The sequence below is a fragment of the Peromyscus leucopus genome, chromosome 4, assembly GCF_004664715.2.
Source record: "Peromyscus leucopus breed LL Stock chromosome 4, UCI_PerLeu_2.1, whole genome shotgun sequence".
Lineage (NCBI taxonomy): Eukaryota > Metazoa > Chordata > Mammalia > Rodentia > Cricetidae > Peromyscus > Peromyscus leucopus.
This window is the reverse complement of record NC_051066.1, coordinates 112976522-113002366: the sequence shown is the minus strand read 5'-3', so window position 1 is coordinate 113002366 and position 25845 is coordinate 112976522. Positions and strand designations below refer to the sequence as shown.

Below are 25845 nucleotides of genomic sequence, written 5' to 3'. Positions count from 1 at the left end.
ATCTCCCTTCCCCACCCCCATGTAAGTTACAGCTTACATTTTGTAGGACTAGGTAGCTAATAGACAAGGTCAGATTAAGTAAGACCTTATTGTTGCTATTATTATTTTAAAAGCCATCTACATTGGACCTGCACAGTTGTGGGACATGCCCAACATTACCAGGCCTTGTGAATGCCAGGCATGTACTCTCTAATACTGAGCTTATCATTCCTTGCTAGTGAGCTACATTTATTCTCATATTTATTTGTTTGCAGGAACAGATAATGAATCCTCATTATTTCTTATATTATATAAATGGATATTCAGATAAAACCTTTGGTGACAAGAACTGGGTGAATGGGACACCTATAAACCAAGTGCATAGTGGAGGTTGACTATTTAAGGGTCATTTGAAGAGAATCTGTGGGCACTGAGAGGTTTCTCCTGTCACAGCCACCTATGCTAACTTACTTATTCAAAAACTTGGGCCTTATGCTACCTTGTATTTTCTTAGCCCACACAGCCCCTCTGTCCGCTCTCGGTAAAGTTATACCCATTATGGTGCAGGTGTCGTAACCGTGTTCCTGCTAATCTTTACCGGCAGGTGCATCTGTTTTCCAGATGCTGCACTTGCTGTACTCGGCGTTTACACCTGTGTCTCTCCTGAGCCCTGCCTGTGACTGACAGGAACACCCTCCCCTGAAGATGCCTGGGAGGTTGTACAGTCTTCAAAGATTGGCTAATATAAACCTACAAAAGCTACTGCCCCTGTTTCAAAGCAGGACTAGGTGCAATTCTAATTCCAGAACTTCCCGGGGATCAGGTGCACAGTATTCTCCAGCTGATACTATATATCCATCCCAGATTCTCAGGTCCATCCCGTGTCCCTCACGTTCTTGTGAGTTTCATGTGAACTCACTTGTGCACAAACACTGCCATTTTTAGAAGGCAGCCTCGGCCTCCATTCTTCACTGGGTGTGACAGAGGGAGGATAGGTAGGGTTCTCTAGTGGCCTGGACTGATGGTGCTTGTCCTGCTTGCTGATTCTGTCTAGTGGGGAGCTCTCAGTAAGTCTTGCTGCCTTCCTCTCTGTGCCTGTTTCCTTACCCATAATTGGAGCACAATTGGAACTGCAGTAGGCTTGTTCTCATTCTTGCTCCACTGCGCTCCAGAGTGATCTTGTAAAAAGATACATCAGAATCTAAGAATTGTTAAAATTCTTAGGCCTTCTGGGGTCTTCACCCAAAACCAGACTCCTCACCAGGCTCACACACCTGGCTCATCTGCTCTATTCTTAACAGTTCTTTTCATTCCCCTCCAACAGCATCAGCCGAACGATACCCTTCCAATACCAACCTTGGCCCAGCCTGTGGCTGCACATCAACTGAAACGCCCTCTCAATCTTCTCATGTCCGATCCCATCTCAGCATCTGGTATCAGCTTAAACTTCTCTGCAGATAGATTTTCCCCATCACCAGCCTTATCTCCTCACCTTACTTTAATTTCCAGCGTAGTCCCTGTCTCTAGCCAGTCTTTTCCTTGTCCCTTTGTCTGTTTGATGTCTGTATCTTTAAAATACTACTGCATGAGGAGCCCTCCCTGTTACGTTCACCTGTTTGCCCATTGCCTGGGGAAGCAGCAGGCACGCAATGGCGGCTGGAGAAATGTGTGGCTAATGAGAGGCCATAGGAGATTCCTGAGCTGTGCGGATGGAGATGTAGAGTGCTGAATTCAACGAGGCCCAGGGAACTCTGCCAGACTAGCCATGAATCACAGAATTAAGATGCTGCTGAAGCCCCCCCCCCAACTGCACCTGTCTTGCTAGCCTACCCCACTGAGGTCTGTCCCGATCCAAGCCCAAAGCTGGGCTACCCCGAGGAGAGAAGAGCAGCAAGAGCCTTGGCCAGAAAGCCCACACTGAGAAACCTGGTAGTCGGGTTGGGTCTCTCTTGAGCAGGGCCACATCCCTAGGCCTCAGGCTTGGCCTCTCCCGAAGGCACATGGTGGCTGGGCGGTCCTGTTTTTCCAGCAGCAGTTTCACGGAGATTTCTCTAGCTCACTGCCAGGGCCCCCAGCTGCGATTGCTGGCTCCACTGAGCACTGACGCCCTTGCATCACCCCCCAGGTTGCTAATAGCCAACCCTGAAAGAGGACCGCTCCAGAGCCCCCCTGCCTGCTCTTCTAGGGCTCGCTCGGTAGGCTTCACTCGTCCTTGGATCATGATTGCAGATGGAGCAATCAAAGTCAGAAAAATAGCAGCAGGCCCCAACTCCGGCAGTCAGGTGGAGCTGGCCTGCAAACATCAAAATCACGCAGTCGAGGAGGCTGGCAGCTGAGAAGGCTTTGGGAGGCCTCTCACCTTGCCATGTGCACCGAGGCTGCTCTCAGGTAGCAGCATGCACGCACTGTCTAGGAACCCACTCTAGAGGACCACCGAGGGAAGGAAATCAGATCTCGGATACATTCCTCATGGAATCTGTTTTCCTATCTCTAAATGAAAATTTGAGTTCCCATTGCACTTAATCTGGGTGAGTGTGGGAATGACTGCATACTTAAGTGCACTTGGCTTAGGGTCTGGGAACATTTGAAAATTGCCATTTCCTTTTAAAGTAATTCTCTAATGCTTGTACCAGTGCCTGCAGCCACCAAATTAAGTCCACTCTGTATTTTCAAAGGTGGACAGTGCCAGGCGTGGAGGCATCTGCTTGGACTTCCAGGTGGCAAGGAGGCTCAGATGGACTGCCTGAGCCCACTAGTTTGAGAACTGCCTGGGCAGTATAGCAAGACTTGATCTCCAAAAATAAAAATATAAACAGTGAGAAAAAATTAAAAGGTGTGTATATCTGGGCCTAGGAAGAATTCAGTTAAGCTCCAAAGCCAGAATACCTTTGTGAAATCCTGCTCTTATCTAGAGTGTCCCCTCATTCATTCTGTTCTTGTTTGGATTTTCTTCAGAATACTGCCATTACTTGAAATGTCATTGACAGGTTTGTGAATTTCACATACGGTCATGCAGAGTAGTGATGTTGTGGCCAATAACAGACCACATGTATCCCTGGGTTCACATCCATTATAATGGAGTTGAAGAATTAATGTGGAATGATGTTATCTATACTAATGTGGGTACTCACTTGGTGATATTTGTGAGAGCAATGATGTAAACAAAGCTAAATGGCCTACCAGCAATAGAAAAGGCCAAAGCACATATTTCTGTATAGTAATACTATTTGATAACGATAATAAATAACCATGCCATTTGTTTATATTATTCACTGTGTTATACTTCCTATCATTACCTTAGAGTATGCCACCATTTATGAAAAGTATTGACTAAAACAATATTCTGGAGCATGGGGATGGCCCAGTGGTACAGTACTTCTCGAGCATTCATGAGGCCTTGAGGGTCAATCCCTAACACCATACAAAACCAACTACTTGTGTAATGATAATAATAATCCCTGTTATCCCCAGATGTTGTCTTGTCCATTCCATGTATATCAAGTCTCTTGGTTACATGAAGAATCTACTCAGAGTGACTAACCTCCATCTATGTGAGCAAGCACAGTCTATGACATTCACACAGTGGAGAACACCCAATATTTTTCAGGACCTGTTCCCATCATTAGGCCACATATGCTCAATTATTCCCTGAGGCCACAGAAGAGTCACGACATTCTGAGAGGTTCAAAAATTCCCTGGAGAGGGATGTAAGCTGGGGTTTTAAAACAGGTCTAAAGACATCCCCAATATGTGCATTCTGTTAAAACACTCTAGACTTTCTTTTTTCTTTTTTGTCATTTAAATGGTAGATTTGTCACTCTTTGACCTATACCAGGGTATTTTTCCATCAACAACTTCTGTCCCACTTGTTTAGGTTTTTCTTTTCTTCATTTTGTTGTGCCAGGGATCATACCAGGGTCTTGTGTATGCTGTGAATGTGCTCTGAACCATGTCCCAGTTCTTTGAGTCCTAACTTTATTTTCAGTGTGGGGTCTTTGAGGGGTAGAGCACATTAGCCACTCCCTGATGCTGGTGCTGGCTACATAGCCTTCCAGCATCCCCCATGCCTACATGGGATGGACCACAGAGCCTTCCAGCATCCCCCATGTCTGCCCATCCCCTTTATGGGTTTTGGCCCCTGGGCAGTACAGTCTTGGCTGGTAGCTGCAGTGTCCTCTTCAAGACCCTGAGGACAATGCTTCTCTTCTTTGTTGTCAGGCCAGAATTAATTAACCTTTCTGTGCCCCATACCATTTTACAATATCAACAACACTGATCTTGGACTTACATATTGGCCTGCTACTTAAAAGAAAAAAAAAAAAGCTTTGGAGTCATAGAGAAAATCAGCCTTCTAACTGAAAGTTGCCATAGAGAAATAGTTTTCTGATTCCTTTTTATTCAAATGTCAGACACAGTAGCTCCTGCCTCAGTGTTTGAAACATGCCAGCAGAGGGAACACAGATGTGAGGGAGGGGAGAATAGGGGTGTTTGGGAGTGTTTAAGAACTCAGAAATTCAATGATATTATCAACTTGGAGAGAGCGGACATAGTGCCCAGGGGAAGAGCTTCTGGAGAAGGAGGACCAGTCAGTGCAAGAGAGCTTGGCATACCCAAGAGACATGAGTGAATTCCTTGGTGCCAACTCAATAACAAGAGAGATAAAGAAGGGAAAGGGGAAAGAGTCTGGAGAAATGGTGGTGGTGACAGGGATAAGCAAGGTTGAGCTGTGGCTGACATCAGCAGGGACTAGAATCCCTGCCTAACTGGGACTGGGACCAGGCTTACAGCGGCTGGAACTAGGTCCTGAAGAAAGCTCCTATAAGGAGTCTCAGCCCTGCCATTTTCAAGGTGAGGGACATATGACAACGTACTTTACCTCCCTGCATTTCAGTGCATAGATGCTGAGTAAGTGGCACACACTCGGAGCCCAAATGGCGGTGTGCTAAATCAATGAATGGCTAAGATGCCAACATCCCAAAGCTGGAGATGGCTTCTGGGATACTTGGGGTATCTCACCATAACCATTTGCAAAATTGTAGCAGCTTGTTGATAGTCACCTATGTCCCTCACCATCCACCATTCTTGTACGTGCTGAGAGCTTCTGCTGCTATTTGCCTCTTGCAAATGGCACAAACAGCCTTAGAGTTTTCTTAGTTTTAGGAGTAGCCTACCTTCTCACAAGGCTGGGGGCAGGGTTAAGGCCAGGGAGCAGCTGTTAGTAATGGTCCTGCACAGGACTCTCACTTCCCTGCTGTACAGGTAAGGTATTTGCACATATTGTATACTCTCTCCCGAAGGGGGCTCCGGGTAGAACAGGCCTCAGCAATTGTCACCCTGCTCATTAATGACCTCTGCACAGCTTCCTTTGAAGTCTCATCTAAATTCTTTTCTCACCTGCCAGCACTAAAACCTAAAACCACTGCCCAGATTAATCGCAGGTATTCACAGTCTTCAAGCAGGCTCTGCTTCTGGATGGAGGCAGCATTCTAACTAAATACTTGAGAAGACTTTATGTTTTGACTTTGGACCTGAAAAAAGTAGTCAGACCATCTACCCAGGGGTTGATCTTCTGGGATCTACCATTTGGTGTCAGAACTGAGTCTAAAAGTTATGCAGCCTTCCATCCAGCACTCTTGGAATATGCCTGGCAGGGTGGCCCTGTGAGCTGGCTGCTCATTGCTACCCTATGGACTTATAAAGGTGAGCGCTCTGAGGGCTTCCAGTCAGTTGCCTGGCTTGTTTTCCATGACGCAGTGGCACAGTTGCAAAGCCTTCAGGGTTATTTTCTGGTGCCTCCTCCCTTGGGGTTCCCTTTGCTGGTGCTCGCTGGGAAGAGGGCTGGCTGAGAGTTGTTTCTAGCATTATAGGTGGTTCCTATAATTAGAGGAGAAACCATGGTTTTCTTGCTTGAATGTGACACATGTCTGGAGAGACAGAGAAAAAACTTCAACTACAATTGCCTTTACCAAGACAGGTGTAAGTAAAATTTCATCAGATAGAGAAATATCACAAAACAGTAAAGTGTTTGCATTTATTTTTCTAGTTCAAAGCCAGAGAGGCATACTCATCTTTAATGTTCAATGTTCTGAGGGAAAAACATCTTTCTCCTTTTTTTTCCCTACTGAATTTACATAGTATTTGGGTCTGTGATGGCTCAGCTTCCTTGGAAAGACAAGGTTCATGTTCCAGATGCCCTTTGGGGTAAAAGGCAGCCAATTCTTTCACTTAGGGCTCCAATTGTGACTGGAAAGACATTGGAAAGCCTGTGTTGGTAACATAAGGATGATCCTTGGCTAAATTTCCTGGTTTATGTAACTGAGTAGAAGATGTCTTGTCTCGGGATGGACAGGCAAAGGCTCCATGCCTAGCCTGGGGCCAATACAAAACTTCCTCCTTTTCATGCTTTCAAGACTGGTGCACAGCATTATATACATATATGTGTATTGTGTAAAAATTGACTATGGTCATTCTCTTCCAAGTATCCATAATTCCTCCTTTCACATGTGCTCTGTGCTTAGCTACATGACTTCTTTGGTTCAATACGTAGCCTAAACAGACAGTGATTTTTTTTTTTTAAATACATGGTGGTGCCTCCTTACTCCCTGCCCACCCTCTCTTATTGTTTTGAAGAACTCTGCAACACCTACTATGTCCATATGGAACATTAGGGCTAGCCTTTTGCATGGGAGGCAAATGATTCTGGCACCAATGATGCCCTAGCTAAAAGCCAGCAATAACCACCCACATGGAAGTGAACACATGCTTCAGCTACTCAAGCATCTGCCTGAAGAACTATGTACTTAATGAACATACTTAATAAGAGATAGTTGAGGGTTCAAGTCATTATGTATTAGGATGGTTTGTTCCACAACACAAAATTTGTTCAGGGTCTCCAAGTTATTACTAACGCCTGGATAATATGCGGGTCTTCTCCTTCTGCACAGCTGGCTTCCTCCTACCCTGCCACACAGGGGGCTTGGTATGATTTGTCACCAGTCACCTCAGATGGCTTTATAGTTGGTGCAGAATCTTTAACTATCTTACACTCTCATTAGTATTTTAAACTTATTGTAGTAATTAAACTTACTATTAACTATTTGGTGCTATAATTTTGAAGAGATCACATATCACTATCACAAATCTGTCTTGAAAAGTATTCTGATAATAATATTTCAATATGATTAATTTTGTATGTAACTGTGATAGTTTGAATGTTATTGATCCCCAGAATCTCATAGGGAGTGGCACTATTAGGAGGTATGGCTTTGTTGGAGTGGGTATGTCCTTGTTGGAGGAAGTGTGTCACTGTGTGAGAGGACTTTGAGGTTTCCTATGATCAGAATACTTCCCAGTGTCTCAGTATATTCTTGTTGTCTGCAAGATGTAGGACTCTCAGCTTCTCCAGGACTGTCTGCCTGAATATTGCCATGCTTTCCACCATGATGATAATGGAAACTGTACGTCAGCCACCTTAATTAAATGTTGCCATGATCATGGTGTCTCTTTACAGCAATAAAAACTGTAACTAAGACAATAACCTCATGTGTTTTGCTTTATATATATTAAAACATGTACCCATAAAACAGGTACCCATAGACCTCACTACACTGCCAGTGGAAAAAAACAAAAAACTAAGTCCTTTGTAATTCTTTTCAGATAAAAACATGGTGGTCTATTTAGTGCAGGTTGCTTGCTCAACCTTGTTTCTCAAAATAGTGATATAACTTATGAAAACATTCACAAGAAAAAGAAAATGCAAAAACCCTAGTCATTCCTGATTTTAGAACATTATGGAAGCACAAAGAATTTCATAATTTTGGTAAGCAATGGCAGCAAGTTCATATCTACAGGACTGAGAAGATACTAAGACTAAGAAGATACTAAGATACTAGTATATTAGATGAATTAGTGTTAATTAGAAAGGAAATATACTACTTTCAGATACTCAGATCAAAGAGTTTGCAAATCTGTTATTGGCCAAATAAAATAAGTGTCTATATTTATCAAGCTGATGAATCAGTTTTTTTCTATTTATGGAATAGGAATAAGACAGAAGAATTAGACATTTGGTCAACCTGTATCCTCAACTAGGCTCTAGTGTTGATTACATAGGTAATTGTTTTCAGGGCAGTCAACTTTTTTATGCACCAATTTTTATACTTGCAAGGTAGTTATAAGTATCATCTTTCTTTACAGGGCTTACATAAAGTTACAAAATTAGATCACAGTGGGAAACATGCTAGTAAAAAGAAGCAACTATCATTAAATGGATGCATGCTGAACCAGTACAATTGTTTGGTAAGTGAACTGATCAATTGCAAGTCTGCTTATAGAAGGTGTAGTTCATTTGCATCACTAACCTGTCAAATCCAAAAGAAGTATGTCAGCAGTGATAAAAAGGGGGCCTTATCCACTTCACCAAGAGGCCAGCTCTGATTTACTGGGTCAGAGTTTAGACTAGGAAGATATAGCACATAAAAGGTCTACTAATGTGAAATCTCAAGCTTTGAGGTGGAGAACTAACTCCCATTTTAATAATACATTAAAAATTCATTCAGGAAACCAAATTTGAAACTAATGTTAATTTAGAAAAGGAATGAGACTAAGTTAGAGAGAGAGAGAGAGAGAGAGAGAGAGAGAGAGAGAGAGAGAGAGAGAGAGAGAGAAAGGAGGGAGGGAGGGAGGGATGAAGGAAGGAAGGAAGGAAGGAAGGAAGGAAGGAAGGAAGGAAGGAAGGAGGAAATACAGACTAGACTCCTAGAACATCAGAGCAAAAAGAGACTAGACCAAGTGAAATTAGGACATGAGCTTGAAGTTCAGCTTGTGGGTGCAGTGGTACCATGTAGTACTCTAAGTGCACATTTAGACCCAGTTTTTTCTTTTTATGGTCTGTGTATATTCCTGCATTCCATCACCCAATTAGATGCTAATTCTTAATGGTTACCTTCCCACTGGGCCAGAGATGACTCAACTTTACCTAGGTCCCCTTTGGTGACTGAGAAACAAGTTCTAATTAGTAGATACATACACAGGAAGTTATCTCTTTACATCCCCACTTTGTATCTAAGGAAATTTTGACATAGCTAAATATTATAGCTGGTTGGGGCACATACTAGCATCTTTTCCCACTAGGCTATGTATGCCTTCCTGATGCCCATATATTAATGGCTATAGGAAGAAGTGTAAGTGTGAATCTTAGGCTTAACAGAAAATTTGCTACTTAATTTAATCTTCAGTGCAAAGCTTTTAGGTTTGGTATTAATCAGAGTCCTTCAGTCTACAGAGGCTATACTTTTCCCAACTCATCTGTCAATATATCTGGGCCCATAATATGATCATGATAAGACAAAAAATGAGCATGAAGAAGAAAGACTGGGACCAGGAGCCAGATTATCTCTTCTGCCACTGTGGGCCATAGAGATTTTATAGTATTTTCTTTCTGTACCTGTAGCAATAGGTATCTTTGGTCTTGGAATCTGGGAGAAAAATGAGACAACAATGGGAAAATGAATTTATATTGTTCAGATCACAGTCTAGTTTGGCTTTGTTGGTGGTCAGTGATGGAATCAGATATCGAAGGGACTACTTCATCACAGAGCCCAGAGATGATTTGGTTTTTGCTAAAGTGCCAAGGATCACCTTTGAGAGAATCCTGTCTTTACCCTTTCTAGATTGCCATTCTACCCTGTGGTGCTACGAGACTATCCCATCCTGTATTATTTTGTTCACAACATTGTCAATTATTTTCTACTAGAAGGTAGGTTTTATTATGACGCTGTGTCCTCTGTTTATTCTCATTGCTTGGAACAGTGCCTGAAATGTACTGGAGGAGCAACAAGTATTTGATGAATTTTTATAAGGAAGGATTATCCTATTGAACCATCAAAGTATGAATTCAAGAGGATGTAAAAGGTGTTTGTCTTTGAAAATGTTAAGTTTTCTAACACAATTTCTTTCCACTAAAGCAGAAGATGATATATTCAACCTATTTTTTTTGGGGGGGTGGCATTTATATGTCTGTGCTTTAAAAAAATATAGGATTTTATTATTTATCACTGAAACTCAGGATTTTTCTGGGTACTGGAGTTACAGTTTTGAGCAACCATACCCGCCAGCTCCATAGAGTCTGACTTGAAACTGGCTCCATCCCTTGATTAAACTGTGTAGCTCTAACTTGCAATACATTTCCATGGTGCTTCATACTGTCTCACTTGATTGGACACCTGGTCCAAGCTGGACCCATCACAGGAATTCTGAGAGAATCTGGAACATAGAGTCCAAGCGACAGAGGCAATTCCCTGTCTGTAGTAGGTCCACAGGGAGTGCTTAATCATGTCATGCTTGCACTATGTGGAGGCAGGAAACGGTTTCAACAAGAGAAAGGAAATTCAATGCACAGAAAGTAGTAGAGACAGATAGGGGAGAACCAGGGAAAAAGCAGGGAAGAGGCAGACGGAGTGGGGAGGAGAGATCATTTATTTGGGGAGTGTTTGAATGCTCATTTGGTTGTTTGAATTGTCTTCTCATTATTTCCTGTGATTTGACTGTTCAACATTTACTTAAAAACATTTAAACCAACAAATATCTCTTTTATCAAAGCCAATTTACATTTGCTTTTTAAAACCATACGCAACACTCAAATCGCCATTTAATTAGAAAACAACTATTCACGAAACTTTGTTTGACAGTTTAAACCATAGCAAATTTTCTATCTTGTTTTGAAGTTGTTCACTATCTGAGACCAAAAACTTCTGTGGTAAAAATAGGTAGAGAGATTCCCTTCAGAAGAATGAACGTGCCTAAGACTGGAAATCTAGAAGAGATGAGGCAGAGTTGCCAGGAGTAAAGAAGCACTGATGTGTGAGTCAATAGGAGTACTGGCTTCACGACTCACTAGCCACCAAGGTGAGGAGTTATGTCTGGACTATGGGATTTCTTCCTTTCTAAAAATACAAATTTACAGGTTTATGCCAGATCTTTAAGTCTCTGATTCTACTAAACAAGAGAAGGCAAAAGGGGAGAGAAATATGAGGTATGAGGATCCCTTTTCCAAGGGCCATTGGAAAACTAAAACTCATAGATCCTACTTGGAAGCAGGCGATTTATTGTGGAGGTAAGAGGGGCAGTGACAGGCAGGCATTGCTTTAGCTGTCATACCTGGAGCATCTTTGCTTTCTTGAATCCTACAGAAGCTGCAAGCAAGACTATAGGTGGAGGAACAGGACTTCTGAGATTCTAAATTTTAACTAGCTTTAAGGGAAGGCTTCTGGAATATAGCCAGTGTTACAAGAAACCAATTGTGAGAAGGAGTCTGTCTGCCTCCCTGCCCCCGTCACATAAACACACCTCTGGCCCTTGTCCTTATCCTGTAGACATATACCTTCCTTGTCCTTTAATCCATTCTGCCCAACAATAGCATCTTTAGTACTAAGTCAGAAGTAGAAGTTGGAGGAAATAGTTTTCTCCCTAACAAGAGCTCATCAGTTCTCATCCTGTCTCACAAGATTGGGATCTCCACTCTTTGGCATGACTAGTATTGAGGAGATAGCTTTCAACAGCTCCTCCACCCTTTATTTGGTCCTTGCACTATCATAGTGCTCTGTGAGATAAAAAAAAAAAAAAAAAAAAAAAAAAAAAAAACAAACAACAACAACAACAAAAAAAAAAAAAACAACAGGCAGTGAGCACGATAATACAGGCTTTCACTTGACTTTTTCTCTAAGATCTGCATGTCCACAGTCAATTTAAAATTTCTGCGTCTCAAAACTGTAAGCTCACTGAGGCAGGTTGGTTCTGCTCCTCCAAAGAGTAAGACCCAAGGTTTTCTAGCTTCTCTGTCTGACTTCACATATTTCTGCAACCCTCTGTTCTCAAAGATTCCAATACTGGAAATGGGGAGGAGGTCTGGTAACTTGACTTTGGCTGTTACCACTATCTCTCTCCAAATCTAGCTCAAAAAAAAAAAAAAGTCAGCTGTTTTAGTCACTCCTCCTTATCTATGTATAAGCTCCTTCATGTGGAGGAGGGTGGCAATTAACACCTTAAGACCCTTAGAAATATCTTGACCAAACACTATCCTATGTAAGTGTGGAAAATAGAATGTACTACTCAGTATGTTGCTATAGAGATTAAATCTAAAGCTAACTACAATAGATAGGACTATGAAAACTATCACACAGTAAATACTAATGTGAACATAATAGGGGTCTTCAGAACTTTTCTCTGCAGGATTATTTGCCTTATAGGATTAGATCTGCAGAGTTTCTCCCCAAAGCAGACTGGAAGTCATTGTTGCATACAATATCTTGGGAAATCTTCTCCATGTTTGGCAGGAAATCTTACTGGGTAGGCAACCTTAGGGCATTTTGCTGTACATAAGATTTGCCTATATTCTCAAACAAACAAGCCAAAAAACCAAAAAACAAACAACCCCCCAAAAAAAAACTTGCCTATGTGCATTTTATGTTTATTAGCTTATTAACATTTATTTATGAAGCTAAATGTTTTGAATATATGCAAGAATCAGGTACCAAATTATTTACATGTCTTTGCTTGTATATTGTATGCACATAACAAAAAAACATACACATGCACATGATATCTGATAAAAAACCTAACCCCACCCAGCACCCCTCAGCAGAAAGGTGAGTAAGTACAAAATAGTACCAACAGATGTAGTTTTGGTAACTGTTCACTGAATAGCTTGCAGTACATTTCTTTTATACAGGAAAACATTTTTTTTTTTTTTTTGTATTTTCTTTTTTCCTCCTCAAGGGTCCTTAAAATCCAATGCATAAGGCAAGAGGGGGATTAGTGTTTTGTTAAATAAAAACTGAGCTTCTTTGGGTATCTAAACATCATTCTAAGAATCATGAGGCCATTCCCAAAGCAGAGATGCTATCAAAGTCATTTTAAAATCCTCCCCTAAATAGAAAAATCAAGTACTCCTGATACATCTTCCCAATTTATCAAGCATGCTGTTAAAGCTAACAAGTAACATAATATCATGACCTGTTTGTTGGTTCTCTAAAAAGGCAACACAATAAAGAAGAAAAGAAGCATATCCTGGTCAGATGACCTGCAATAAAGAACATGAGAAATACGCCATGGCAAACATTGGCTAATGGAACACAAGGAATCTGCTTTCCCCTTTCAGAGTGCTAGAGGTAACTGTACTCACAGCAGGAGCTCCGTAGGGCCACTTGATGTCCATAGTAGCCCTCACTTTCTTTTAACATGTGTGAACACCAAAGCTCAGTTCTGTTCAGGTGAGTTGTTCAAGGTCATACAGCTCAGTGCTTGGGCTGTTCTGTAGCCTCTGCTGACCTATCCAGAGCTCAGTGAACTCATCGGAACTTCTAGTTTTCTCTGGTCACTCACACTGTCATATGCACCCAACTTAGCCCAGAAGACCATACTGTTAGTGTTTTGCTGACTCAAGGGCAGCATGCTTTCTGTTAGAACAGTGGTTCTCAACCTGTGAATTGCAACCCCTTTGAGGAGTCAAACAACACTTTCATGGAAGACACATATCAGATATCCTGTGTACCAGATGTTTACAATATGATTTATAACAGTCGCAAAATTAGTCATGAAGTAGCAATGAAAATAATTTTATGATTGGGGGTCACCACAACATGAAAAACTATATTAAAAAGTCACAGTGCTAGAAAGGTTGAGAACCACTGTGTTAGAGGGGCTCAATGGATTATGTATAAATGTGGAAAACTCATGGGTACAGAGGAAAAATGTAAAACATGGACTGAGCTCCAAACAGTTTAGATGTTTCCAGAGAGATTGTGTGAAATAACCTAAGCTAAGGGTTGAGTACAGTATGCAGCAGGCATTTAGCCAATTATTTGTTATTGTCTTTGTGGTCATTCAGTAACAATGTCTGTATATTCTGCAGAAAATAGAGTACAGAATTACTGTCTACTGGTTTTTTAAACTTATTTCATGATACAGTATAGAGGAAAAGATATACACAATTCATTGTTCAGTTGGTGATATACATTGGGTTTCCTATGATAAATGAGGCTGATATACTACATCATGCTGAAGTCTATGTTTTTCCCTTTTAACAAAGAAGATGCTGGCTGCTGGAAGTTAGAGGACATTTTACAGAGAGCCAAATCAACATGGATAGCATGAACATACCATGCTGATCCTAATAAAGCAGTGTGTGGTTCTGAAGACCAAGGGCTGGCCAAAAACATAAATCAATGCCTTAGTGTATGTATGGGCAATGACTAAAAATATCATTCGATACTAATGAATGATAGAGAGCTTTAAATGTATGCATTTTGTATGCTAAACAGCTTGGTTTTGTTATGAGAAAATGACTTAAATCACTTTTAGTTAATGGCTTTTACTCTCTGAATATAATTCTGCCTTTAGCATTACTTTTCTTGAGAATTCTCTGTTCTTCATTAGCATTTTTAACCCCTGGCTCATAGATGATAAAACAGCATAGTAGAATATTGAACTGTTTGTTATAGTTTGGTAGCTGGTTGGGGGTGAGCCAAAGCACTGCTTTCATACACAATTTTATTCCAACATTTAGGGTGAATCTACTTGCAGGGCTACAGAAAAATTACTGCACTTTTCCTGATTGAAATGTTTGGTTAATAAAAGGCAGGACTACTTAAATGGGTGGAATGCATCTCTCTATAAAGAAGTGGGAATATCCCCAGTCACTCACTCATTCCTACATACCTGGTGCACGGATCGAACTAAGGAATCAAGAGCTTTTGTCTCTGATCTCTAGAGCTTCCATTTTCTACTAAGGAAGAGATATGCACAGGTAGGTAATTATAAAGCTATGCCATAAACTTTCAAGGGAGGTGGAAACACTGTTAAATGATAAACAGAAGTCAAATTCTAAAAATAGGGGCTGGGGAGCTAACCTATATACTACTTTATTCTGAATCTCTGAGTGATGGCCTATAATGGGGAGCTTCCCAGGGACAAAGATACAAAAATACTGCATTTTCTCTCTTGGCCACCTTGTTTTTGCATTGTTCCATGAATTTCAGAATGGAGAGTAAGTTTTCTGGCCTAGGAGATGTCATGTTTTTTTTGACTCTTCCTTCTTTTTCCTTGGTAAGAAGTGATTTAGTCAGGGAGATATCCTTATGAAGATGGATGCTGAAATACAAAACTATATTAAGGGATATAAATAAGGCATCTAGTGATTCCCTTGTAAATGAATACAAATTTATACAGTCATATCTTACTCATTTGTTTAGTCTAGGTGACCAAGTATGTTTCTTAATATATGTTTGGCTGGGACTTCCAGCTGGCTTTCTGCAAAAGCCCCCCACTTTTTTTCTCTCTCCAAACTCCTTCCTCAGAGAATTTCTATCAACAACAAAAAAGCCACTAAAAGTTCAGTTCCATGGAGGCAGTGGCTCCGCCAACCCGCAAAGCTGCCAGCTGCTCAAGACCCTGCCTAGAGTGTTATGATTGGGCACTGTGGAGGACACATCATCATCCCTGCGCCTACAGGGTATTTAAGCCTTCTCCTTTAGATCAGCAGTGTGATTTTTCTCCTACTCCCCTCTCCCCGCCCCCTCAATCTTTGGGGGCTGGAGAGTCATCTGGGAGTGCTTTGCCTAAATAAACTTGGTCTTTTACTTTTTAATTCAGCTTGATCTGACTTACTACATCAGTGGGGAAACCTATTATAGGTACAGAAAAACCTATCGATATCTTCATTTGTGATAGAGTAATCTTGAAGAAGATGGGTACTGACTAGTGCAAGAAACCTTTTGATCAGATCAACTGCTATGCTGAATTTTTTTAATGTGGTGTATGTGTGTGCATGTGTATGCGTGCCCACGAGCCTGGGCATGCATGATTGTTCATGCATTTGGGTGCTTATATGTGTGGAGGCCAGAGGACAACTTCAGGAATGCCAGAAATTCAGGAATGCCATCTGCCTTCCTTGAGACAGGGTCTCTCATTGGCCTGGAGCTCATCAATTAGGATAGACTATCAGGCCAGGGAGCCCCAGTCCTCCTGTCTCTGTCTTCCCAGCACTGAGACTGCAAGCATGTGTCACCAGTCCATGTTTTTCATGTGGGTTTTGGAGACTGAATTTAGGTCCCTGTGTTTGCAAGGCAAGCACTTTATTAACTGAGCCATCTTTAAAGCCTCCCAAGTTCTTTTCTAAGTTGTGTTAAAAAAAGATCCTATTTGAAACATGTCTCCTAAAATACTACTGTCTGGATAGGGTATCCTCAGCCTGTCATACTGAGAGCAGAAACATACTTATTTACTGCTGTATCTACAGAATCAGAACAGAGATTTCTGGGTAAATGGCAGCTTGTTCAGAAAATATTTGCTGAATGAATGAATGAAAGTGTCATAGTAACCGCTGATGATGTTTGAGGAATTCATGGACCGTCACATTAGAAATGCCTATTACATTCAGTAATTTTTCAAACATAAATCAGGAATATGACTTTGATTTCTAGTAAAGCTCTTCTCACAAAGAAGTTAATAATGAACTTTCTTATTAAAATAAAGAACATTTGACAGGACTACCTCATATAAAAACAGTTTACTGATGTTTTTCCCAGCAGGCTTTCTGTCATTTATCTCCCTCTACTTTCCATTTACCAATAAAGAAGTCACAGTATGATTTGTCTATGGCTAGCCACCAGACCAACCTCTACTAACTGCAGGGGAATTTAAGGAATTCACTCTTTCGCATTTTCCAATCAGTGTTTTCTGAAGTTGCACAACAGAGATACATAAATAAAGGCAATCAACAGCTTACCCCACACTCTCCATAGAAAGGGAATCCAGTCCAGTTTGCCCGGCTCTCAGAGCTCATGAGAGCATTCTCTAAAACAGAAATGAGGCAGGAGTGCAGGACTGAACTCTGGCCTCAGGGGGGCATCGGAGAGGCTTTCATTTCTTCCCATGCTGCCCAGTATAAGGCAGAAACTACTGATGCAAGCCTGCAGGCACCGGACCTCATCTTTCAAGTTCAAAAATCTAGAACTAGTGTCATATGAATAACAGAAGTGAAAAGGGAAGCTGAGCCCAGCTGGTCAGTTTGTAGAACTTGTCACTTTGGAAGAAAGTCACCTTACCCTTGAAGTACAAAACTGGACCGACCACCTTGGAAGACAAGAAGTGGGTCAGCAGACAGTACAGATCCGTCCATTTTGGGATTATCAGGACAAAACAACAACAGCAAAAGGGTCAGATATGTTTTTCTTTGATCAAACAACAATTGGTAAATTTAGCAGAGCAGTCATTTAGCATTAACCCCAAGCAAGCATCGAAAATTCACATTCTCTAGATTGATTGAAAAGAAGACACTAATATTTAAGCAGCATTCCCCTTCCCCATCTCTGTTGGGGATACAAGTTTGATTATAACAGCAGGTTAATTGCTGATAAGGTTAATGTTTGTGAGTTAGCAATAAACAAATAAGCAAACAATCTGATCTCTTCTTGCCTTGTAACACTTCACCTGGATGAAACAACACTGCAATCTGCAGTCGATTATAAAGACGAAAAGCAGTCTTTTCTGAGGTATGTGAATTCTGTGTGTTGGGGCTAGAACCTGGGGCCTCACAAATGGTAAGCAAGTGCTCAACCACTGAACTATAACCTCAGCCCTTGTGATCAATTTTTGTACTGATTATCAGTATTATGAGATTCAGGTCATACAGAAATATTACTTTTTAAATACTTAGCAGTTCAGAACTTCTACATAGGCATTCCTTCTCTCGTCTGAGTGGCGGATGAAAAGCAAAAGTTAGAAATTAACAGCCAATAAACTGCCTTAATTAAAACACGGGAGTTGATCATAGCAGAATCGTGAACTGAAACTTTAAAAATGATTTATTTAAAAAAGGAATTAAAAAAATGCTTGGGAAGGCTGTAGAATACAGTATATACCAGGTGACTATAAATCTAAGGAGGGCTGGCAATGAAAACAGTAACAATGTAGAACAGAGCTTTGAGGCAAAAGCCAGGATTTCTTGTCTGGCTAGAAAGATGATATCAAATAATGTTTCTGTGGGGGGATAAAAAGGGACTAGGAAAGGGATATGATACCAGGGATGCATGAATCATATGATCTGTGAAGGCAGGTTGGTAACCACAGCACTGCTGGGACAATGGGAGTTGAAAGCCTTTCTTCTGAGACCCACACACATCACTGGGGGATTTCAACTGCATCAGCATGGCAGCAATACTGACCGCCACAGCCCGTGGAAGAGGAGATCAAGTTTTATAGTGCTCGGGAGAGTTTTTAAAAGACTGATTCAGAAACAGGAAATTATAAACACTTGCTTCAGGACAGCAGTGGGGCTCCTGGCTCCCAACCAGCATCCTCACAGGAATGCCTTGCTACCCAAATGAGAAGGAAAAGATGGGGAAAAAAATCATGTGCAGAGGCCTGTAGTGTAGTTTAGGGATTGGGTGCTTGTCTAGCATACTCAATTATCTGGGTTCAATCCCTGGTACACAATCAATCAGTCAATCAATATATTGTATATCTATCTATCTATCTATCTATCTATCTATCTATCTATCTATCTATCTATCTAATCTGTCTGTCTTCTACCAATCAATCAATACATATTCACTGTGATTTATTTGGCCAGTAGGGAAAGTGATGATACAAGAAGTAACACATTCCATTTAGCTCATAGCCTGGGCTCTGTAGTCGAGCTGACTATATTTATTCCTGGTTCTGCTATCTGATACATCATTTAGCTTGTCTTGGCTCTACCTCAGCTACCTCACCTATAAAACCAAAATGATAAGAGTAACTTGGCTACAAAGTTGTTACCAACACTTGGTGAACTAGCAGCAGAAGTGGCCCAGGGCACCCCACCCCGCAAAGTAGCCACTGCCTCATGTACCTCTGTCCTTTTAAATCAAATTCATGACTTACTAAATGCTATTTAGTATTACATCTGACACATCTGACTGTAGTTTGCATACTTCATTTAAAATCAGAATCCACTTGAACTTTTTTATGGGGAGAAATTCAGCAATCTCAATGAAGATAATTATGTAGAAAACACAGTGATACCAACAATATATCAACAATAGCAATTCGGAAGTCTCTTGCCTTTCATAAGACTAATTTCTTTGAACCAGTTTCTCCACTCACCTGCTTTCTTGACATTGTGATTCATCTCTTCCTTTCCTCTTACCTGAGAAAGGTCCTCTGGACCCAGCTTGACAACCTCCTCCTAAAGCTTAGATGACACCACCTCCTCAATTTCCCCTGGGCAGTGAGCCTGGAGGTCAAAACATTACCCCATCACACTTGTCCTGCCAATGTTTTGGTAAATAGCAAAAGAGGGAAATCTCCTCACATTTCATAGTCAGAAGGAAAGTAACAAAATCTATGCTTGTAACTGTTATTTCTTCCTCTGCAATGATGGCAGTATTTGGAATTTTGAGGTCCTACCGTGAGAGTGGTAACTACAAGGTTAAAAGGGGAATGCATGTAGTTCAGACTTCAACCTAGCTCTGGGATATAGGGAACCAGCAAGAATCAGCCAGTTTAGCTGGAAAAGAAATGCGTTCTGTCCTCCACCTCAGTTCATCCCAGCTCCCCGGCCTCCATTTTTAGACACTGGTTCTATTTGTCATGCAGCATGAAACGTGAAGAATTGACCCCTCCCTGCCCCCCACTCAGTGCATTTGCCAATTCAGAATACTCAGAGGGTGGGAGAGAGAGTTCTACACCACATTTGTTATTCAAATGTACATTCTAGGACCAAGGATCACCTGGTTCCTGACCTGCTTTTTAATTTCCTTAGCATGAGCTCATCTCCAATAATTTGTTCTAGTTGAATATGGAAAATGGAAGCTACAATTTGCTTATGGGCAGGGACTACATGTCCATGTAGGTATACATATCCTAAAGAGTGATGGTAAATGATGTTCAAATGCTGGATTTTTAAAAAATGAATCACCCTTGATGAATTAACATTTCCCTCTACTTATGTGGATTAAACCACTCTGTCAGCAGCAATTCCTGGATGTTAGCCAGGACCTGGTTGCTTTGTTATTTATATCAGTTTCTGCTCAGAAATCAACTTTAGAGTGTAATATTTAATCCTAAGCTTGGCATTCAAAGCCTTCCATAAGGGCCTCTAATTCTATTCTAGAAAATTCTTCTACACAAGCTTTCAGCTATATCCAAATGGACAGACATTTTTAGGGTTCTGTGAACAAAGATAGCTTCGCTTACATAACTTGAAGTTGTTTACTTAGCAGACCGTTCTAATTTCTTTTTAACCTTCCAAAGCCAGCTCAAGTCCTATGCCCATTTTAATTTTGCCTTACTCTGAAACTGTATTCCTTACTATTGGTCATATTTACTGAGAAATGAATTACTTACACTCTCATTTTTCCTGATGTTTTACTGCTTTTTCATTCTGGTATTATGTGATAAGTTTTATTACTTACTATTTCTATTAAGATCGCTAGATGCTAAACTTACTGAGGTCAAAAACCATATAACCATGAAATTTTATACCCCACATGGGGTTCATTTATGTATCTGGTGCTTCCTGATTGATCAATATCTTCCTATTAGGTTGGTGCTTGCTGGCAAGGGATGACATTGCAGAAATGGATCCAGTGCTGAGGCCAAAACCATGAATTTCCCCACCTTTCTAGAGCTGTAAAGCAATCCCACAATCTAAGAAGCAATGTTTATTGTTAGTGCATCATTTAAAAATCACATTTTTTTGTTTCCTCTTTCAATTTCTTGATTAAATTGTTTTTGTTTCTACTAATGGTCAAAGCCAAAATGGTCTCCTGAAGGCCATCTGCTACGCAGTTGCTGTGTGTCACCAGAGGGACAATCAATTGTTAACTGATAACCTTTACTCTGGGGTTAACATTCAGAGTTTAGGAACAGCTTCTAACTAATTAAGGGGCAGTTTGCCTTGGAGCTGTGCATATTTTAGAAGATAAAAGTAAAATTGTCAATTCCTTGGAGGTTTTACCATGAAGGGATTATAGAAATTGTGAATTATTTTGTGTTGGAATGCCACAATGTAAAAAACAATAAACATCAAGCAGGTGCCATCACAAAGTCTTGTGACTGTCTCCTGGTTTGTCCTCATAACCCTCTGCTCCTGTCTCTTTTACCACATTGTCTTGGATTTTCAAAATTCAAGCTTAACATGAAGAAAAAAATCTTATTGTTTTCCTACTGAAGACTGTCAGGGATATAAATATTAAATCCATGTCCCAGTTACATTTCCCTTTATTTTCTCAGCTAAATGGTATACTTGTCCACATCACCTCTTTCTCCCAGCTTTGCACCCTTTGATAGCTTTACTGTAGTCCTGTACCCTTTTCCTTCATCTTCCACTACCAAATAAACCAAGCAGTAATTACTGACGTTCAAGCACATAATTCAGGCAGCGTTAGGCTTTTCCTTTGACGCAACTACGCAGAGCTGTCTGGAGTGCACTATAATGTTAGAGCATTTAAATAGACTCCTGTCCATGTTTTTTTCCTCCACCTTCCATCAACGAAATATAGTTGTTTATGATATCTGAAGATTTCCGAGTTATAAACCCCCAAGCGGCTGCATAATCTCGAATAATTTTCCACTGAAGCAATTTACATCTATACACAATAATATATCAGCATATACATACATGGAAACACATGGCTCTTCATGAAAAGGAAAAGTAACCCAGAAACAAACAACTGGAAATAAAATAAACCCTTTACATAGACAAGGAATTTCAGTATCTTTAACACAGATGGTTGGAGTTATGACTAAATAAGCACAGTTCAAAACCTCTGGGAGGGGTCTTTAAAAAAGGTTCATGCTAGGATCTCTTTAAAGCATTACATATATTATATAATGTATATATATATATATGTATATATATATCTCCTTACACTATCACTCTTGTTTACTAACTGCAGAAAGCTTATAATTTTAGTCTTCCTACTTTCATAACAATTATGAAAATCTAAATCAGATATTTATCCTTGTAATGGTTTTTGCTCATGCAGAGTCTCTAAGCCTCAGAGAAGAAAATAGTTATCATGACCTCAGCAAAATCCCGCAGTGCCATAATGGAAATCGCAGTGAATCTTGGGGTCAGGCTCCTGTTTCAGGCTAGCACCATGATTCTTTCACCTACATAACCCTGAAGGACGTGGTTGGGTTCTCCCAAGGATGACCACTCTTAATGTCAAAATCTAAAGCAATCAATCTGACATTAAGCAGTGTTGATAGGAACTATACTAACTCCAAAACCATGGCCAAAGAGATTGAGATTTTTTTTGGCTGTGCATGCATGCTTACACCTAATTTTAAAGATAAATAGAGGAAGAAGAGGAATTCATTCCTAAAATTGATAAATTTATTCTAGGTTCAGACAATCCATATTTTTTTAAATAAAAAATATAGGGAGGGGACTGTTCTATAAACAGATAGTACTAGCATCTTCATATATGCCCACACCAGCCTACCTAATAACAACAGACATATCTACCCTGTGTTAAAAGCAAAAAATTAACAATTTGCATGTCGTAATGGACGATAAGTGACCGTTGTAAAAAGTGTGTTTATTTTCTGTCTAGAACAAGGCACAAGGAAAAATACAGAAGGTTTCTACAAGTAGTCTATTATTTCTTGAAGCTACGTGGGAGGTGAGGAGGAGAGCAGGCAATTGTCTGTAAATAAATCCCTGTTGACAGGATTTATTTTTCTATCTTCCTTTTAATCTAGTATGCCCGCTCTATTAAGAGTTTCTGTAAGATCTGGATCTCAAAGAGAAAATTTGGCCTTCAGCCCTGGCCAGGCAGGCATCTCTGCAGCAGGTAATGCGGCTCTGCAGCCTGATCGCTGTCCGCGGTGCTGAAAGGTCAGGGAGCAGACGCGGGCTTTGGGCACTCCTGTCCAGGGTGCTGAGCTCCGGCCACCGCAGTCCTCCAGGGGAACTCACCGTGCCAATGCTCCGCGGAGCTCTCCCACCCAGCACCACCCGCCCGCTTGTGGCTGATATGGGGCAGGCGGCATAAATCAAGTCTGCGGGGCATGGAGGCTGCTGTCGCCGCCGCAGCTCAGCTTGCCCAGGGCGGGAACTCCCCCTTCCTCCTCTCGCCTCCCCAGCGCCCACACCCTGCTTTCTTATCTCCCTTGGGTAGCGGTGTCCTAAAGACAACAGTTAGAAGGAACGGCAACACCGTGTTTTGCTTTTGCTTTTGCTTCTATAGAGAAAAGGGAAAGAAACCCACAACCCCAATAACCTAAACATATCCCAAACTGCATCCCAAGATGGAAGAGGGTCCCACGGCTGTTTCAAAAGAGTAAGTTATTATTCTGCACACATCCTCCCTGTTTCTTTCCACCGCTCCATCTGCAGCGTCCCCATTCATTCCTTCTCCAAACAGCTCACCTCGAAAATACTTTTATGTAGCCCCAGGGAAGAGTCTAGGCAGAGTGCACCCAGGGAATACCGCACCCTAAGCGCATCAACACACTTGTATTTATCCAGGCTCACTTGGGCTGTCAGCTGCAGCTGCGGTCCCTTCTGTGTATGCGGCTATCCAGGGCCAGGACCACGGTCTGGGGAGGGGGCTCTTTACCTTAGCTTCTCCAGAGGATGCTGTCCGCTGATCCCTGCGGGTCACAAGAGTGAAGGAGCTACCGGGCAGGGAGGGAAGGAAAGACAGCTCCTGACCTCCCCGAGGTTTCGTCTTCAATGCAACGTGAGCTCTGCCCTCATCAAAGATGGCCGTCCCTTTGACGTCAGCAGCTTTTAATAGCCCGCTCCTCGAGGGGCGGGGAGGAAGTGTGTTGGGGGAGGGCGCAGGGAGGAAGGTGGCTGGGGGCGGTAGGGGAGGAGCCGGGAGGTGCGGAGTGCTTGACTCAGCTCCCCGAGCGTTTTGCAGCAACCCTTTTTATTTCAGTCTTTTATAAACATTCAAATGGAGCGATTCTTTTGACTCCATTTTAGCACGGTCTTGGGAAAACACGTACCTCTTTCGACTGTTTTCCTGATGGCCTATGCTTTTGCGTGTGTGTGCATGCATATGTGAATATATGTATGTATATAAGAATGTATGTAATGTGTATATACAATTATAATGCAAATACATAATTTATATGAAAAACGTTCCCCTGCTGACTTGTCTTGGTTGAGTCACAGACCGGAGAGGAAGGCAGAGGAGTGAAGGGGTGGTGATGTGAGTGGCTAGGGTAGATTTCGGTTGTGATTTATTTTCTCCAAAGAGGGTCGGTCCGAAGAGGTATCCCCCTCCGCTGTCACCAGCTTCTTAGGAGACCAGGTTACTTGGGTTGCTATTTTTATGAGTGATTATTGAATCAAAGTAGCATTGCAGGTTTGGAGTTCTCATTTAATCGTGGCCATTTGGGGAAAGACTCACACTTTCTTTTAAAGTACGTCAGAGCAATTATCACCGAGATAGCACTTAAGCTGGGAAGAGGAAGAGGGGAGCTAGTTAACCCTACCAGCCTGGGTTTGCAGGGCTCAGGGCTTTGACTTGAGAGTTGTTTGCCCAGGGCTAATAGATGACGCTGTTTCCGGTTGAATGTGCCGTCAGGGCCTGGGTGATGTTCGGATTTCTTAGAACATCTCCAGGGGACGGTGCATGCATGTCCAGACGCCCAGAGGGAAAGTGGCTAGGACTGGACAGAATTCTGGAGGGTCACTCATTACGCAAACCCAGGCACTCGCAGTGGCTGACCCTCTGAAGCTCAGGGCCGGGTATGAGCAAGAATGTCTACTTCTGCTGGTTAGATGAGAGATTAGAAGTAATAACCAAACAACATAATCCTGTCTTCTCTTGCTGTGTGTGCGTCAGGAGCTGGGGAGGGCGGGCGGCGGTATGCAAATAGTTCGGTGGTTCAGCCTCTGGATGATTCACAGGTGTTGGCGAGGCTGTCGGGGCTCTAGGCAGGGAGGGAGAGCTGGGGAGCGCGTGGGAGGTGGGGGACCTCGTCTGAGGAACTGTTTGTACTTTTCCGCGGAGGAGGATGAGATTAGAAGTCGTGCCTTGCAATCTTAAAACTCGATGGCCTCTTGGGCCATGGAAAAGCCTTGTTTCTCGGCTGGGCGGGGGTGGGTGTGGGTGGGGGGAATAGACCCAGCGCGGGGAGGCATTTAAAACTGGGTCTGAAAAACAACGCACAAACGCCCACCTCTCGACAATACCACACACACACACACACACACACACACACACACACACACACACAGCATAGCTCGCTGGCTTTAAAGCTTTAAGTAATAAAGCGTTTAATTGTAAGCTACTGCAGGTTGTGAAGAGGGAGAGCGGAGGAAGGAGGCGGAAGACTTGTAAAGGGATTGCGCCAGAGAGGAGCATAATTCGCCTTTTCTTAAAGATACCCCGATCCAAAGGATATTTTGAAATATTAATTTTTGCGATGACTATGGTGTTTGGATTTTTAGTAAGTTCAGATTCCTGAAATATTGCTGCTGCAGTTTGCTTACTTAATTATTCATTCAACATTTGAAATTTCTCTATGATAAACAAGAAAATATGCGCGGTGTTCACTCAGTTACCATTCCAGCTCTTACTTTCATTATAAAGCTAGCAGGAATAGATTTAAGTATGCAATCTTTTTCAGTTAGGATATGACTTGAAAAAAAGCAGCATTCAGGGTTGGCAGAGAAAAAAACAAACCACTTTGCAATGAGGGGAAAGAAAATACTTGTATGGCCCTCTGACTAGAAATCATTCAGGCAGAAAGTTTGTGTAGGAATGGAGGCGGGGGATTTTCCAAATTAAAAAAAAAAAAAGTAACTACGTCATTGATGGAGCATCATTCTGCAGGCAAAAATGATGTGGCAGTCACCAG

At 41.7% G+C, this 25845-nt stretch overlaps 1 protein-coding gene across 4 annotated transcripts in view; it reads right to left on the bottom strand.

Moving 5' to 3' along the window:
- Nucleotides 1–23745, bottom strand: part of Snap25 (synaptosome associated protein 25) — a 78468-nt gene extending 54723 nt beyond the window's left edge. The window contains exons 1-2 of one of the 4 annotated variants that reach the window (XM_028884501.2): nt 23589–23743; nt 19166–19252 (exon numbers count right to left, since the gene is read on the bottom strand). The gene's annotated coding sequence lies outside the window, so the exon portion shown is untranslated. Of the gene's footprint in view, nt 1–19165; nt 19253–23398; nt 23516–23588 lie in introns of those variants that run through there. The other 3 variants (XM_028884502.2, XM_028884499.2, XM_037205252.1) reach the window with 3 other exon arrangements.
- Between the last annotated feature and the right edge of the window lie 2100 nt (nt 23746–25845).